This window comes from Pleurodeles waltl, chromosome 7 (assembly GCF_031143425.1).
Source record: "Pleurodeles waltl isolate 20211129_DDA chromosome 7, aPleWal1.hap1.20221129, whole genome shotgun sequence".
Lineage (NCBI taxonomy): Eukaryota > Metazoa > Chordata > Amphibia > Caudata > Salamandridae > Pleurodeles > Pleurodeles waltl.
The window spans coordinates 1067485070-1067503879 of NC_090446.1; the positions used below are offsets into that span (position 1 = coordinate 1067485070).

The 18810-nt window shown below is 44.2% G+C and overlaps 1 protein-coding gene across 1 annotated transcript in view; it reads right to left on the reverse strand.

The window, feature by feature from the left end:
* The window catches only part of RAB11FIP4 (RAB11 family interacting protein 4), a 1128176-nt gene that overhangs the window by 981945 nt on the left and 127421 nt on the right, over positions 1-18810 (reverse strand). The window lies entirely within an intron of this gene.

The following is an 18810-nucleotide window of genomic DNA, read 5'->3' on the forward strand; positions in this document are numbered from 1 at the left end:
TCTCCTGAACAGGACGGCTTTTGGGGGTTGTACTCAGCCATTCCTAGGGAAACCTGAAGGCTGTTCCACCCCTTTTCAGACTTCAGAAGGTGCCTGCTGTGTCGCTGGCAAGTACAGTCTTGTCTGCCCTTTGCTTCCCTAGATAGACTATAGCCAAACCCAGGGAGAAGGGAAGAACTGACCAGAATGAGTTTAGGGCTAGACCAGGGTTCTGCAAAGTCGGTCCTGGAGAGCCGGGTCCATGCCAGATTTTTAGCATATCCACATTTAGAAAAATGTAGATTTCTGAAACATCTTTTTTCTAAATGTGGACATGCTAAAAACCCGTAATGGACCCGGCTCTCCAGGACTGACTTTGCAGAACCCTGGGCTAGACAAGGGGGTGTAACCACACACAGACTGACACTGGTTAGAAAAGTGGCAACATCAGAACATCTCATCAGAACATTCCTGAAACTGATGTTTCAGAAGAAAGACTGCCCAGCTGTCTAAAGAAGGAAGAATGGCCCTGCTTGCCTTGAACCAAGGACCGCAGAAGTGACTCCAAGGGTCAGTTGGCTGGCCTACTGTTTGAGCAGCAGGGATGCAACAAGCTTCTCAAGGCCTCTTCACTTTTCCGCTGACCAGATCCAACTGTACCACACCTGATCCCTCTGCTGACCTCTGTGGGAGTGAGTCCTGACTCCCAAGTGCTGCCCTCAAGGTCCTGGACCCTTGCCTGGAATCACTGTGTACTCTTCCCTGCTGAAAGAGAGAATTCACCGGATCTGATGCAGCGGGTCACAGACCAATGCAGGGCCTCATATCATCTCACCTTATGGTTCCTGTTTGGCATCTTCACCATATTGACACAGAGCACCAAAGAACTGTGCATGAAAACACCATGCAGCTCCCGATTGGCAAAACGAAATACCAGTCTCAGGGTGACGCAAAGCCTCACATCATAGCACTGTGCAGCCAAGAACAAAAGGTGCCATTCTTAAAGGGCTTCATTTGGTCACGTCCCTGACTGGTGGTCTAATGTGCTTGGACTGAACTTGTGCCTTTGTCCCAGTCTGGTGCAGCCAGATAACTGCAGTTGGTGCTTCACTCCTTTTGGATCTATTTTTACCTTAAAATTTAAACACTCATATCTCTGTTTCTAGTGATTAGATGTTGTCATTTTGGTTTCATTTTGTTAATTCAAATAAGACCTATTTTTCTAAATCAGTTTGGGATTGTTCTTGTGTTGTGTTTTAGCTTTCTTACTGTGTGAGTACTGTATAGATACTTTACACCATGCCTCTAGGTTAAGCTTAACTGATTTGTGCCAAGGTACCAGCGCTTTAAGAACAGGTTTAATAAGTAACTTGTGTGGTTCACCCTGACAAGGATGGTCTTTCTTTTTTTTATTTGGGCTGTCACCCTCTCAACTAATAATCTAATTTCTTAGAACAGTCTGTTTGCAGGTGATTTCGAGCTTGGGTGTCAAAAAGTGCAAAATAAAAGAAATGTATGAGCCTCTGGTTGCTCTTGGGGCTCACTGGCACTAATTATTTTTCCCTAAAAACTTAGAACCAGAGGAAGAAAGATCAAGAATTTGCAATGCAACGGATCTCGCGTTTGCTGGAGTCAAAGCTATTAGCGTTACAAACTCCTAACCAGAGTTTTCTTGCCACATAAACTGAAAATGAAAAGTAAAACAGTTTCACATAAGCGAGCCAATGGCTGCCATGAGTGCAAAGCAGACACACAAAACGAAACAGAAGTTCGCTTGTAGTGAAAAGTATCGGCAAAAGTGCAATTATCCATGTAACCGGCAAAAGTGCAAAAATCCATGTAACAGGGTCGATGTCAAGCAAAGCGGTCGACTTGCCCAGCGAGATCGTGCTGCCTATGAAATAAAGAGATAAAGTAGTCCAGAAACCTTGCCAAAAACATGGAGCCTCATCCCCAGCACCATAAAACGTACTAAAACAAATGAAAAACATTGGCAGCAAAACAGTCACTGAGCACAATGGAAACAAAGCGTCTTGGAGTTCACAGTTGATGTTTATTGGTCCGATAAAATGTGGATAGTTAGTGATTTTGGGGTCTGAGGGACTTGTGATCTCTGCAACATATTCAATTAGAGCCAATCTCAGTGCTGAAAGAGAGCCGGAGACAAATGTGGTTCCAGCCATCAGGAACAGCGGAGCATACTTAGTCAACATAGGTCATTCTCAGAATATCTCACTGCAACTAATGTGAAGGCCAGTGTCCAAAATGGGAAACAACTGTAAAAGATGGTGCACAAAAGGACTGATCTCCCTGGTCAGAGTCACTGCTCATCTTACCTCCACTTGTGAATGATGGTTCATGATAGAGCCCTCCTCTGGTCTCTTATCAATGTAAAAAGGGACTGAAAGCATTGTATCCAAAACAATACAGATTCACCAGGCTGGTTAAGGCTTACACAGAGGCAAGGCTAGGGTAGGTCAGGAGACCTTTCAGACTTGTTCATAGGCCTGGGGAAACAACTAATACTCACCTCTGTTATCTGTATCATATAGGTCGGTATTTATGTCACTTTTCATTGACTGTAGTGCAGTTCCAAATTACATATTCAGTGCTTGGCAGTGGCTCACTATCAAATTCAGTGCTTTTTAGAATCATGGAATTCCAAATTTCATAGCTGGACTACAGTCAGTTCCCCTCCTCAGAGAGGTATCTGAAAAGGACATGCCCTGCCAGTTATTCAGAATGCACTGTGGGACATGGTGTCCACACTGCACCTGACAGGTACAGTCTCCAGGGACCCTCTCTTGTGGGAATCCTGGTGCAATCACGTGAGACATGATCACACAACAAAGGAATAGAAGTGAAAACAGAAGTAGGGGTGGGCTGTCTGTTTAGTCCTCTGTGAGCAGCAGCCATCCTTTATAGCATTTTGTGCAAATGTAATGATTTTTATGATCATCTAAGGGTAACCCTAATGACAGGTGCACAGACTGTGATCCAGATCAATCTTCTAACCACACTCGCTTCTCTGTTGTTGATCATAATTGCAAAGCCAAACACATGATGCTTGAGAGCATCCACATGCATTAAAAAATAGAAAAGAAGCAATATTTGACGTGTGTCACTGGGCTCATTTTAAGAGGGAAAGTTAAACCTCTAGATGCAACTATTGCATCCCAAAAGATTATAAAGGCTGCCAACAGTAAACAACTAAGTTAAGGGGTTGATTGGAGCTACTTTCTTAAGACAATCTGGTTTGGGAGCAAATTGAGGGCCCCCATTATTGGGCCACGTCATGAGAAATTTTAAATAGTTTCAAAACTGTGCCAAAATCAGAACCGTGCAAGAGAGCATCTGGAGAAAGGAAATCTAGTGAGTGGGCAGTGCTGCACAGAAAGTTGGGATATTTCATCTTTACTGAAACAAAATGAGGGCCAAGAGCCGATAACTTCTTTCTCTATTCTACGTTTACAGATATTGGGAAGTGTTTTTTTTAATTTTTTTTTAATAAAAACCTTTAGGTGCCGCTGAGGAATGCAACAGCCTAAAGAATGTACTTAATAAGTCGATGAAATAGTAAGTTGATTAATGATAAACTTATTGTGATTGCCATCTTCCCCTTCGTTTTTTATTTACTAGTTACTTTGAATATTAATTAGGTGTTCGGTTCCGTCTGTCCTAAATCACTGCAAAATCAGGAGCCGTGCAACTTGGTGAGATAGTCTGTGATGTATACCTCTAATTTATCTGAAAACGAATCGTACAACCTTTGTAATATAATTGTGTTATCTCAATTTTCCAGAAACCCAATAAAATCTATGTTTGGTTCTCAGTAACACTCGTGACCATCCTCTAAAATGTGTAGTCAGGAAACAAAACACTATCAAGGCCATTAAAGATAACCTAGTTTCAAGCTCATAATGCAAAAAAAACAAATATCAAACAATATGCTCGATGTATGATATAAAAAACAACATTCAGGCTGCGTGCTATTATGCTAATTAAAAATAGGCAATCTGAAAATGTTCACTAGTTAAACCGTGACCATAAAACACTGAATACATAAAGTTTCAATGTCAAGAAGAGTTTTTATTTAGTTACATGATACAGTTGTAACTTTCATAGCTCTGTCAGAGGCAGGCAGCTGTTTGTTACTCCGGCAACCAAAATAAATTTCACATATTATGTTTGGGCCCTGAGGCAAACCTTAAGCTCTAAGCAGTGAACAAAATGATATTCATGGGCAGACAATACTGAGAAGTCAACATTAGTCGAGGTGCCTGTCCATCAACCTATTTCAGGTCATGCTTAGTGAAAAAATAGGTAAGTTGCCAATGCATCATTGTTCGCTAAATTTACAGCTATACTGTAATGGAAAAAATAAAAATATGTAAAAAAAATGTTTGTTTCATGAAACACATTTTATATACAGTTTCCCATGTCCCTTTATCATTAACGTCTCTAAGATGCCAGTGTGTGAACTGATTTTGGTATGATTAAAGAGTGAGTGAAAATTGAGGGTGCTTGGTTTGTGGACTTTCCTAAGTTTTTATTTTTGAAAAGGCATGATTCCAGCCATTTCTCTAATGAAGATGCATAAGAATGTGGGCAACTGAACTATTTTAGCTGAATGTAAATTGCTATATTATAAATTGAGGGAGAACGTTTCCTTAATTCACTCACTTGACTGTCTCTCATTATTTATAGACATGCTGGGCCTGATTAATAAACTGCATATTGTGATACATAAAGCAATACTACTGTAGAACTACCTACATCAAAATGAAATTCACAAAGCTACAAGTGTAAGTCTCCACCTCGCCTATCTTTTCCATGGAGAGATACTCACAAATTAAAGGTTACTACTTATGGTAAATGTGTGAGGGACCATGGGGAGTGGCTAGAAAAAGGGACATACTATTAAATGAGAGGGCTTAGATAGGTGCAAGGAGAGGTTGACACAGGGCCAGAGAGATTTATGGAGATACATGCATCCACCCACAAAAGAGTTTGTTATGTTAGGAGGATTTGCAAGAGTGTACTATCAGTCGTGAAGGTATCTTGGCACTGAGCAGGAGGGAGCCTGGCCTCACTTAAGGACCTGGAGAGCTACATTTGCAGCCTCTTGCAGATTTTAAGAAGTGAGGCGGTAGCTTTTAAAGTGTAGCAGGAGATTGTTCCACACAATAGGAACAATGTAGGAGAAAGCTGACTGCTGGATCTGGTTCTGCATATGTGTGGATGCAGCTGTTCAGTAAGGCGGAACCATGTTGTGTAGTGCTTTAAAGTGTGGGAGGAGAGTTTGAACAGTACTCGTCTGTGTATAGGAAGCCAGTAGAACTCCTTTAGGTGCACAGTCTTCTCAGTTCACAGTAGGCATACCTACTTCAAAATGGAATTCACAAACATACAAGTGCAAATCTGCACCGCTGCCTCCCCTATCTTTTCAATGGGGAGATACTCAGACATGTAAGTATACTACTCATGGTAAATGTGGAAGGGGCCAGTGGAGTGGCTAGAAAAAGGGACATACTACTATATGAAAGGGCATAGGTAAGGAGATGTTGAGGGGGAGCCAGGGAGTGGTTTTAAGTAGGGATATGCATCAACCCACAAAAAAGTGTGTTATGTTAGGAGGATTTGTAAGAATGTACTATCACCTGGGAGGGTATCCTGGCACTGAGCAGGAGTGAGCCTAGCCTCACTTAAGGCTGGGAGGATGTGACCGAAAGAGCCATGTTTTCAGCTTCTTGCGTAACTTAAGAAGTGAGGAGGAGTCTTCGATGTGTGGCAACAGGTTGTTCTACACTATAGGAGCAATATGGGAGAAGGCCCCACCACTGTATCTGGTTCTACATGTGCGTGGATGCAGCTGCTGAGCTAGGTGGGTCCATGTTGTGTAGTTCTCTGAAGGTGTGGGTGTGGGTGGGGAACTGTGCTTCTTTGTGCATTGGGAGTCAGTGGATCTCCTTGAGGTACTCAGTCTTGTCGGTGTTATGGAGGTAGGGACGTAAAATAAAATACCACAGGAAATAATGTCAAATTAAATTAAATTAATTTTAAACAAGTTAAAAATATAAATACACAATGTTAAAATATGATCTAAAACTATAACATATTTATTATTTCATTTTTAAATATTTAATGAACCTTTTTCAATTTAAAAAATAAATGTATCATTAATTTGCATTATAATATAATTAAATTGATTTGAATGATTTATATACATCACTTGTATTCATTCTTAATATATAATAAAATATTTTTCACTTATGTTTTTAAGTTTATTCTTCATAAAAACTAATTTCATTTAATTACATATATTCAAAATGATTACATTTTAAATTTAATTTAAAATGAAGGTAATAGTGCTGCAACTTCATTTATGTTCTGACAATATCTAAAATAATATTTAACATAAAAATATGTATACTTTTTCCATGATTATTGTTTTTTTTTACTTCTATCTATTTTTTAACATAGGGAGATATCCACCATCGGGGTGGAGATCTGCCTATGGTAAAGTACAGGGTGTTACATATGGAGACATGTAAATTCACACTTTTGAGTAACTTTAAACACATGAATGGTGATTAGCTAAAAGTAGTACATTCACTCAAATGTGTAGGAGTAAACTTACATGTGTAACTTACTCACACATGTAAGTTACCTTTGTGATTATCCCAGGAGGTTATAGACTGTACGTTTCAAAAAACAAAAGTTAGAAAACCTTTACTTGAAAACCTAATCCAAATATATTACAATTTTGGAAATGCAGTAACCTGCATACCTCTCATTAAGTTAAGAAGTCCTAAATCATATGCACATGCAAAACTAGTGAATTCACATTTACCTAAAACCTGTGTTGCTCCATTTGAAATCTTTCCAAGATTGATTTGAATCTACAGTGAAAAATATGTCAAATTTCATTTTGCCTTCATCCGTAATGTTACTTTTTATGTATCAGTGATGGAATTACTGACCATACCCAATTATTAATAATCTGGTGCTTTAAGATACTCTATTGAACCAACAGTTGGTTGAGTTCAACTAAGTGAAATCTTGACTTTAAGAGGTAGCCAACATGCTTGCCCATTCATACACTCAGTTCCCTTCCGAATATAGATTTATAATTATAAATATTCAATGTTGCTGAAGTAATAAACAAGATTAGCATGCCAAAACAATGGCAGAAAGTATGACATACATGATGCTATTTTTAAATAAGAGTGCACATTCACTGTCCTTAAATGTGTGCCTGTATTTGAAAGGGCGTATTATATAGTGTGACTGGCATCGGAGTTGGTTTTTGGACAGTGCTATCACGTTATAGTCCAGATATTATTGCATATAAGTGTGGTACATTAGTCCAACATCACTCTCTATAAAAGTGAATATATAGCCATAACATACTTCGAGTCCTCGCTTTCTCTCCTTGGGAAGCTTTCTGATGCCTATTGCACTTATGCAAGACTGGATAGAAATAGATCAAGGTAAAATCTGTTCGCCTTATTTTCCTGCTAAAGAGGTAAGATTAGATAGATCACAGCCAATATTGTTGCTGTCCTGTAGCTTTAAGTACAGTGACTCTTGTATCAATGAGCTGCTCAAACTGGCCATCTAATCCAACTTCGGCTGCCAAAAATTGCAGTTGGTTGTCTGATGCTTCACAAAATGATCCAGCATTCATTTACTTTCTTGCCACCAACTTCACTAACCCTTCGTAAAGCATTCCAAAAATCATTGCAGCTTGCTGTAGTATTGGGGAATGCACAGCAATGTCTCCTGGGAGTTGCTGACACTTGGGCGCATCTCAAGATTCCTTTTACCTAGTCCAAATAACAGAACGACTACAACCCTGTAAGCCACTAAATTTCTATAATCTGAAACTCTAAGATCCCATTTACAGTATTCAATAGACCAAAGTTATAGCAATAAATACAAATTCTTTAATTGACATATTCGAGAAATATATATTACACACAACTCATTCTTTAGAAAATCCTACTCTCAATAGCGACAAAAAGCTATACAAAAATAAACATTTCAAATTCTAAAGCATATGTTCCTGTTCAACACAGTAATCCTGAAAGTAGAAGAGATTCTATGAAAGCATGTCTTTCTACATTAGGGCACTCAGTAAACATCATATTTAAAAACAACAATGTTGACACGTTTCAATAGTATATTCCCAATTCAACTAAAACTACCTTCTTTAGGAGAAAGGCTGATCTGCCCAGTTTTCTCCTAGTCATGGCAGATCAACATTTTCTGGTGTTGTATCCAGCATTTAATTAACTGCAATCATCTTTCTCATTACCTAATACAAATACTGTAAAGGTCATGTCTAGTATCTCCATAGTTTATCAGATTCTGTAAATGGCTGGCTATATTTCATCTTTCAGGGCAGCATCTTTGTATGATAATCTTATGTTGAGAACAATAGGCAAGGGGATGGCACACTCGAACCTTATATTGTGTAATAGTACAATATATGTACACCCATTTTTTACATCGCTATGAAAACATATTTTGCATATAATGAGCCTTCTCACTGGTATCTAAGGTCAACCTATAAGACGCTCCAAACCCTGGCACAGACATCTACCTGAATGAATATTTTAACGCAGTTCTGTTTCTAGATTTAGCATTCTCAGTATTTCATTATCAGTAGAAGAATGCATATCTTACTGAGCAATGGCTGGTTGAGGGCGATGTGGCTAACCTTTTCTGGTGATTATTAGTGTATAATATATGGAAGCATGCAATTTCCCTATAAAAGCCCATCTCTAACTTTCTTATTATAGTAAAGTGTTGACTTCTCTAGTCACCTATAAGAAGAACATGACACATTTGAGTTTGGCGTCACAATGATTCCTGCCAAAATAATAGCCAAGGTGAAATTGGCTTTTCATTATTCTGTTTTTGTTTTCTAAAATGCACAAGGATCACCAGAAAGAGAGCTTTTATAGACTTTTATTTACTTTTGGCACACTATTGGTCATTGCAGGAATAACAAAAACCCTGGATGTTTCTATACATTCTGAACTACAGTATTTTTCATCTGACTTACACTAAACTGAATCTGTTTTTGGGCTGTTGTTTGGCCGCCGATCCGGATGGCCACCTGAGCACAGAGCTCCATGTGATTGGTCGGATCGGGGCCTGCAGAGAGGGCTCGGTGCCAGCAGAGAGCCTCTCCCACTATCCGGCAGATCCCTGGAGATACGCGGGACCAGAGGAACGGAGAACGAGGTGTCCTGCGTCACTCACCAGTCGTGGCAGCCCATCACAGCGTTTGGCAGGGAGCGGCCTTGTGAGACACGCAGAGCCGTGGCCTCAATTTCAGTCAGACGGGAGCCAGTCACTGGTAGAGTGAGAGGTAAGGACCACCTCCCGATGCCCATGATGGCCAGGACGCCCCCTGGGAAGAAGAGAGATGAAGGGTAATTGCCCTTCCCCTTCTGGCGAAAAATTTAAATCACCTTCCGAAGGCCTGAGATCCCGCCGCAGTGCCCTGACGAGCCGGAGGACCTCCTTGAGAGCTCGGAGACGCGCTAAATAAGCGCCATCGACCATACCCAGTACAGCATGGCATACTGGGGACAATTAGCCCTAACAGCTGTATATTGAGGGCGCAGTGCAAATAAAGTATGCTGGAGGGAATAGCACCACTCTACCCCGTCTGGAGCCTCCTCAACGAAAGCCGGTGCCAACTGCGGGAGACCAGGTCAGGAGCCACTATCTTCATGGAATAGCTGGGCCCCTCTGGGAGCATCTCACAAGGCAAAGATCATTGGCCTGCTTGCAATGCTGGAGAGGAAGGTTCCCCATCAATCGGACCCACCGGGCCTCCTTCACACAGTCATCCCTCCTCTGCCCTCCACTCCTGTGTCCTAGCTTTAGACCAAGCAATGTTGGGCCTGCCGTTGCCAGGGATCGCATTTAGGGGTTTTAGAGGCAGGGTCCATTACCCCTTTAACAGAACATTGAAATAGGAGCGTGAGGAAAAGTGGACATAGCCCGGTGCTCTGAATCTCCCATACCCCATTGTGATCCGTACAACGAACTTGTCTCCTTTCACGGACTCGCCCTGTCTGTTTGATATTTTTTGCAGACTACAATTATCAGTCTTTCTATCGGCCACATTACTAATGAAGTACCCTGCGCACATCTTTACTCAGTACTTCATTCTCTGAATCTCCGATACCCTGGTGCAATGCCAAGGGGAAAGTCCTCTGTTAAACACTCCCACCAACTGTTGTTCTCTGAGGCCCTGGCAAAAGCAAAGGGTATGGCAATGCAGGGAACCCCTCCGGGCCCTCCGGGCCCTGCGCCCTCACCCGCTGCTCCCCCCCGTTGGAGGCGGCAGACCATATACTGCAGGAGATTGCTGCGGTGGGGCGCCGCGTGGAGACACTGGATTCCAGAATCTCTGAATTGACTGTAGCCTCCTCCTCCATTCGGGCAGACATAGCTGGCTTTCGAGAGACTGTGCATAACTTAGATCAGCCCCTCACAATTGTGGAAGATCACGTAGAGACAAATGCGCCTTTTCGGTATTCCGGAACACAAAGAGGGCTCCGATGTAAAAACTTTCCTCAAAAATCTCTTGCCTGAGCTCACAGGTTTGGAGTACTCACCACTATTAAAGTTCCAAAGAGCACATAGAATTGGTCCCCTCCATAAAGCGACCTCTGACAAACCACGGCCCATTATCCTATGCTTCCTGCGACATGAACAGACTCCCCAAACTATTTTGGCAGCCAAATCTCAAGGATCATGCTCCCTTGAGGGACATGAGATCAGGGTGGCATCTGATTTCTCCAGAACAGCAAATGAAAGGTGGAAAGCATTCCTGGCCCTTCGTCCCCAACTCAGAAACGTATATATTAAATATGGTCTCTTTGAGCCAGCGTGCATGTGGGTCACTTACAATGGCAATTCCAGGGATTCACTGAACCAATGGACCTCAGCGCCTTTTTGAGTGGCCTGGCTTCTCATCCTATGGACACCACTGCTATGCATTCAGACCCGGACAACCTCACCCACGAGGATCTACCAACAGTCTCCTCTTCGCTGTCTCAACCCCAGCGTCTTGTCTCGCAAGAGATGGGCAGGATCTATGATCACTCATCTAAATCTCAGGAGGGTCGCGACCATGCCTCCAAGCGGTGATTGATCATACTCAGGACCAAGGCAGGGATAAGTCCCGCTCCCCCTTGAAACCAACTCTTGAGGAGCACCCTTGATGCTGGACCTAGGGGAACTTGGATATCTTCCCACTTCTTATTCAACAACAAGTTCCTACTCTTCGGACAGCTAAGTGCCAGGATGAACCATCACTGTAATTGTCCTTTTTCCTGGTGGGGTGGGGTTGAGGGGGGGTCTGGGCTGGTGTCTTGCCCTCATGCACTAACTGTAGTTATTATGACTTGTCCTTACTCCATGTTGGGCTATGGGGCCATTTCTCTTGTGAATTTCATATTACCCTGAGGATTGGCTATGGCTCCTGTCTCGGAGCAACAACGGATGTGCCATTTCGCTACCATATTGTTGTATGTGATCTTTGCTACTGCTAGTTGAACGTTCGTTCCTTTTCACCTAGGTTTTGTGTATGATATTGATTATGCTGCGTATATCATGTGCTCAACCTCTGGTTGTTGATTGGGGTCATGCTGTCAGACACTGACGATTTTCCCTCTCCACTCCCTGTCCCACTCATTTCCACCCACTATCCTGAGGAAATGTCCAGACAGCATGGGGTACGGGTCTTTTGTCCCCATGCCGAGACTCTCTAGGATTCTAGGATGGTGTTTTCTTTTCCGGGCATTCCTTGGGCCGCATTGCTTCACTTGTTCTCTTTTCTCAACCCTGGGGCTCTTATCTATCTTGGCCTTTCCTTGAAGTCCATGGACCTACCTCGTTGGTGTTACTGACTTTGGTGTGCGTAACATGGACTGCATGCTTCTCTATTACTCTGGTTGATTATCTCTTTACGACTACTTGTCTGGATGGTTGACCAGAGTGTATTTCTCTCTCCTCCACTCTATGGAACAGTCTATTCCCATAATCATATTTTGTTCTCTATTGCCTTTCACGTCTTGGCCTCGTTTCTCAATCTATATCACTGCATGGCTCCACATGCAGGGGAGGCCCCTTGGAAATCATATGAGTTAGCTTATTGATTCCCTTGTCCCCCTCCCGGTTTCCCCCGATGACTGCCCAGTGCGCGGGTCTCCCAGGTTCCGACCCGCAGTTTAACAGGACTCCCAGTGACGAGATATTTCTCGTTCACCATAGCTACCCCTTCTTTTCTCCCGTAGTTCTGCTTCATTAATTTTTCTCCCTACTATCTTTCCCCCTTTGTTTACAGGGTTTTTCTTTTCTTTTTTTTATTCTCTTCTCTCTTTTCTCTTTTCCTCCTTTTCTGTGACCGAGGGGTTTTCTCCTCATCTCCCGTCTTACCTTATTTAATTGCCCCTTTTCAAACCACAAGTCAGCGGAGTTCCTCTTTATCTAGCTCCTATGTATATCCACTGTATCACTGATCGCAAAGTCCCCAACTACCCAAAAGCCTGCGCTCCTAATCTACTCTATCATGGGGTCGACGGCCCCGCTCACAGTTCTCTCTTGGAACGTACATGGCATGACACATGGTCCTCTCTTATCTCCGATCAAAAAGTAATGACATTGCTCTCTTACAGGAAACTCCCCCCACTCCATCTGAGTTAGAAAACCTCCGCAGAGACTGGGTGGACAAGGTGCTTTTCAGTGGAACGCCAGCTGTGCATGGCGAGTCACAGGGCTCGGGGAGGAAATGCAAGGTTGCAATACTTATTCGTCGATCCCTCCAGTTTAGGCTGCTTAAGACATGGAACGATCCGGGAGGGCGCTACGTCTTGGCCAAGCTTACTCTCGGATCTTCTATGATTTGTGTTGGTTCCATATACGCTCCCATTGGCTCCAAATGCTCTTTTTTCCTCTCTCTTAACAGAATTCTGACAGAGATTGGGGACTCCCAATAATTGTTGGGCGGGGACTGAAACTTAGTGCAAGATGCCATCTTAGATCGTTCCAGCGGCCTAGATACAGGTAATAACGCAGACCGGGCCCTTTTCCGTGACGTTCTGTCAGACCATGGTCTATTGGATCATTGGTGCCTTTGCCATCCAACCGACTGTTTCTACGGTGCATGGGACTCAATCCCGGCTAGACTACTTTTTAATCAATCACCGGTCATTACAATCGATCCAAATGTCTGAAATTCTTCCGGCTGCACTGTCTGATCACTCGCCGATTTTAATAGCTTTAGAGCTGGGGATGGCCTCGTCGGGTCATAAGCCTTGGCGTCTCCCAAACTCCAGATATCGATCCCCGAAGGGAAAAGAACAACTCAGGTCTCATCTTGCCACATATCTCCAGAATAATAGGGGTTCTGTCTCCTCACCACAGTTATTATGGGCGGCAGCGAAGGCGACCATTAGAGGACAGCTTATGAGGGATGCGGCCATCTCCAATGCCCAAAAGAGGGCGATCTGGAAGCTTGCATTGTCCAGGCCACCCGGGAATACACCCGAACGCCCACCCCAACCATTCGTCGATGCCTGGAGCTAGTTAAAATGGAGCTCAACTCGCTCTATACGTTGCGAGCGGAATATGCCTTACAGCGACTGAAAGGCCGTCACTATGAGCACGGTGAGAAGGCAGGTCATCTGTTGGCTGCTCAACTCCGTCAGAGGGAGGTGGCGCTGGTCATACCAGCTTTACGCAGTCCTGACGGTTCGTTTATCACGCACCCACAGGCAAATATAGAGGAGTTTGTCGCTGTCATCGAACTCTATACACACCGGAAACACCTGAAGATATCGGGCGATTGGAGGCCTTCCTTGATAGAGCAAATACACCATATCTCTCAGATGAGGGTAGAGCACTCCTAGAGGGTGACATCGGCAAGGAGGAGATACAGTAGGTGATAGCCAACCTTTCTTACCATAAGGCGCCTGGTGAAGATGGGTTCACGTCAGAATTCTATAAATGGTCAGGAGCAGATACTGTAGATGCATTATACAAGGCATTTCGATGAGCTTACCAGATGGGATCATTACACCCTCTTTCCAACAAAGCCTCCATAGTGGTTCTCCCCAAGCCGGGCAAAGACCCTCTTCTGTGTGGTGGCTATCGCCCCATATCTCTTCTTAATGGCGATATGAAGATAATAGCAGGGATTCTGGCATCTTTCCTCAGGAAGGTCGTCCCCTCCTTAATCCATCATACCCAAGTAGGTTTTTTCTGGACCATTCGTCAAGAAACCACCTCCGCACATTATTCCAATCTATTTGGACTCCCCAGGATTCTCAGGAGGAGGCCCTTGCCCTCTCACTTGATGATGAGAAGGCGTTCGACTGAATAGAGTGGTGATACCTCTTCGAAATATTACGCCGTTTTGGTCTAGGAACAAATTTTATCAACAGAGTATGTTTGCCCTACGACTCTCCGACAGCCCAAGTAAACTGCAGTGGGTTCTTTTCTGACGTTTTTTCCAGTTAGCAGGGGGACACGGCAGGACTGCTCTGTGTCCCCGTTAATTTTTCTTTTTGCCGTGGAGCCTTTAGCGGCACTGATACGCAACTCCAATCTTATATCCGGCATCCTGGTTTCAGGCGGCCGATCCACCATTTATTTGTATGCTGATGATATTCTCCTCACCCTTACCGACTTACCCACTTCTCTTCCAGCTCTTCGCTCTATTCTGATGGAGTTTGAGCATCTTTCAGGCTACCGGATCAAATGGGGCAAGAGTGAGACGCTGCCACTGTCTCCTGTCCGTGCTTCTGTCCAGGGATTTTCAGTTAAATGGAAACAGTCATGTCTTCGTTACCTGGGCATCGATGTTAACAGGGGTTTAGATAACATAGTGGCGGCCAACCTGGATCCTTAAATTTGTAGTATGAAACTGGACTTTGTGAAATGGACTCATCCAGGCCTCTCCATGTGGGGTAGAGTTCAGGCGGTGCGCATGGTGACCTTGCCATGTTTCCTATATTTTTTAGGTATGTTGCCCTTACGAATACCCTTGTCCCTCCTCCGAGAGATAGATTGTCATATCTGGTCTTTTGTTTGGGGATCCATGGGTCCGTGGTTGCCCTGAACCACTTTGCTTGCCGGACGTGAGTACGGAGGTTTGAGTCTCCCCTCAGTGGAACATTACACCTTGGCACTACATCTTTCGCAGATGGTCTGTTTACTCCCAGGAATACGGGATCCGCCACTTTGGGTGAAAATCGAACAAACACTTTCAAGTGTCGAATCAGGACTCCAGGTTATTTACAACGTAGACCCGACTCCCCAACGAATTCGCAACCCTATGATTGGAGCCATGCAAACCGCATGGCGACAAGCACACCGCTTATTGAAAGTAGATCCCCACATACATGACAGGGCAGTCATCTGGGGCAATAAAGGTTTTCGCATTGGGGGAAGGACCATTTTTTGGAAGGACTGGTGCTTGAAAGGTCTCACAAGGGTAGATCAGTTCCTCACGGGGGACAGGTGGAAGACATTCCCGGAACTTAAATAGGAATTTGGTCTCCCGGAACATCATCCGTGGCGTTTTATACAGCTCAAGCACTGTCTGATGAGTCGTCTTGGGAACCCCCCTCGGTGACTCATTCAATCCACGATACTTCATTACTTGGAAACCTGGGGGCAAATGAGGGGGGCTATATCAGGCCTACAAACCTTGCTAAATCGACATCTCTTTTCACTCCCCATCCTGGTCTCCCTCAAGAATAAGTGGGAGGCACGTCTACAGGTCGAGTACGATTTGGAGGACTGGGCGGATATAATCGAGGCCAGAGACCGCGGAGCCCGAGAGGCCCGTGCAAAATTTAGGGGGTGATTTTAACCTTGGCGGACGGCGGAGGCCGTCCGCCAAGGTACCGCCGTGAAATGACCGCACCACGGTCAAAAGACCGCGGCGGCCATTTAAACATTTCCGCTGGGCCGGCGGGCGCTCTCCGAAAGAGCGCCCGCCGGCCCAGCAGAAATGCCCCTGCAACGAGGACGCCGGCTCAGAATTGAGCCGGCGTAGTTGCTCCAGTGCGACGGGTGCAGTTGCACCCGTCGCGTATTTCAGTGTCTGCAAAGCAGACACTGAAATACTTTGCAGGGCCCTCTTACGGGGGCCCCTGCAGTGCCCATGCCACTGGCATGGGCACTGCAGGGCCCCCAGGGGCCCCACGGCACCCCCTACCGCCATCCTGTTCATGGCGGGTTTCCCGCCATGAACAGGATGGCGGTAGGGGGTGTCAGAATCCCCATGGCGGCGGAGCGCGCTCCGCCGCCATGGAGGATTCCCCCGAGCAGCGGAAAGTCGGCGGGAGACCGCCGACTTTCCGCATCTGACCGCGGCTGAACCGCCGCGGTCAGAATGCTCGTGGGAGCACCGCCAGCCTGTTGCCGGTGCTCCCGTGGTCGGTGGCCCTGGCGGCCACTGGCCGCCAGGGTCAAAATGACCCCCTTAGTCTTTTTAAAACGTTACACGACTGGTACCCCACATTTTACACGACTGCCCAGCCATACAGCCTTTCTGGCAAGCAGTAGGGGCTACTCTTAGGGAAACACCACCCTTACCACCCTCCCTTACCCTTCCCCTTCTTTTGCTGCATGACACCAGGGAGCTCCCTGAATTCTCCAGGCTGCAACTTCGCCTTTTTAAAACGTTACACGACTGGTACCCAACATTTTACACGACTGCCCAGCCATACAGCCTTTCTGGCGAGTAGTAGGGGCTACTCTTAGGGAAACACTACCCTTACCACCCTCCCTTACCCTTCCCCTTCTTTTGCTGCATGACACCGGGGAGCTCCCTGAATTCTCCAGGCTGCAACTTCGCTTATTACACACCGCACTAGCCACGGCAAAGATATGCATCCTCAGATATTGGCGAGTGGCACTTGTACCCTCTCACGGGGTGTGGATCTCTGCAATGTTTCAGGCTGCTTCCCATGAACGTCTTATTTATGACCTACAGGATAAGACAGACATGTTTCTACAGACATGGTCACCCTTTCTCTCTGGTCCGGTGACCTGATTATCCCCCAGACGGGATACGTCGCAGATGCTCCAGTGGCGCCACACCTTCCCGATAATCTTATCATTCTACCTTAGTACAAGTCAGTTCTTACTATCCTTCTTCATTCCACGTTGGACTCCACCAAGCGCACACACGCATTTTCTACAGTTCTTTTTCCACGCTGGTTTTTCATAGACGTATCCCCTGGTTTCCTTCTTTCCCCCTCCCCTTTGAGTCCATTGTCCCCCCCTTGGTCACTATTACTATTACTATTACTATTACTATCGTCATCATCATTATCATTCTCACCTTCACTATTATTATTATTATCCTCATTCACATCTTCGTTTTCCCTCTCATTATCATGCTCATTTTTATTTACACCCTTTCCCTGTTTCTGTCCTCTCTATTTTTCCTTGTATTTTCCCTTCTGCCTTTGCCCTTTTTGTTTCTCTCTTTGATATTCTCTTTCTCTCCTTTCCTTTCTCCTCTCACTATCATTTATTTTTCTCCTTATATAGTTCTGTTTTTCCTTATTTGTCCTTCCTTTTTTAATTCCTTTTTGTATTTTTGTATCCATTCCTATTTTGTCAGATATCTTTACTTTAACTATGATTCTATCCATGTCATTGCACATCACTGTTCAGAGACACTCATTCCTCTCTTCCACATGGCTACCACTGAGGCGCTCCTTTTCTCCAATACCCCTTCTTCTATGCCCCATCTTGGGTCTTCCCTTCTTTAAGTCCAAAGGAGGAGTATTACTTCCCCCCAGTGGTCCCATAGGCCATCATGTCCTGTCTATAGTCAGATGTCCCCAGCTTGGAGGTTCTATAATGTTATTTGCCCAAGACATTTTGATGCTCCTTCTCATTTCCTCCCCTACCCAGTTGGTTTTTTTTGTAACTACGGGATTTCTAATGATGGGGCAGGTTGGAGAGGGCGGGTTTATCAACCCTGTTAGAAATACATATCTCCATGTCCTTTCTCGAGGCCTGAGATGAGGTACATATTTACATAACTTTACATAATTGTACAATGGTGACGTTGACTTGCTCCTATAATCACATGTTATGTTATTTTATCCTATAATGTTATTTTATTGCATCCCCCTATCGAGGCCCGGCATTTTGGTACTGTATCATATTGTTATTGTAATATGGATGCTCCATATAGCAGATGTTGTATATCTTAGAAATTATTATTAGGTAACAGACATCGTCGGGAGGCTTCACCGCCATTGATTGTTTCTATTTTTTCATTTGTTTGACATTTCACTGGTGTGGCCCTATCAGGTCTTCGGTTGTATGATGTATGCAGATTTTAGGGGCTTGCTGTTTGTTCTCTGTTTCTGTATGCCACATACTGTTTTGAAAAATGACAATAAAAATATACCACACAAAAAAATAAACTGAATCTGTTTTTGCAACAAATTACTAGCTGCCTTTAAGTGCATTTAATTGTACACAGCAGATTCTGTTTGTATTTTTCATGTCCGTAACATACTTTCTCTTTCATATGAAAGAGCAAGAAACCAAGGATCTAAGCAGTTTGTGGGAAGGGAGATGGTGTGATCTTGTATCTTTATGAGCAATAGAATACCCTCTGGGGTACATTAAAAGATTATTTATTTCAGAGTTCCAAGACATTATAAAGGAACAAAGCCTTCAGTTTCATTTCTGTATGCAGTAACAAAACTCTTTAGTGAGTTGCATCTCCTTATATTGTTCTATTATACAGCAGTGAGTACTATA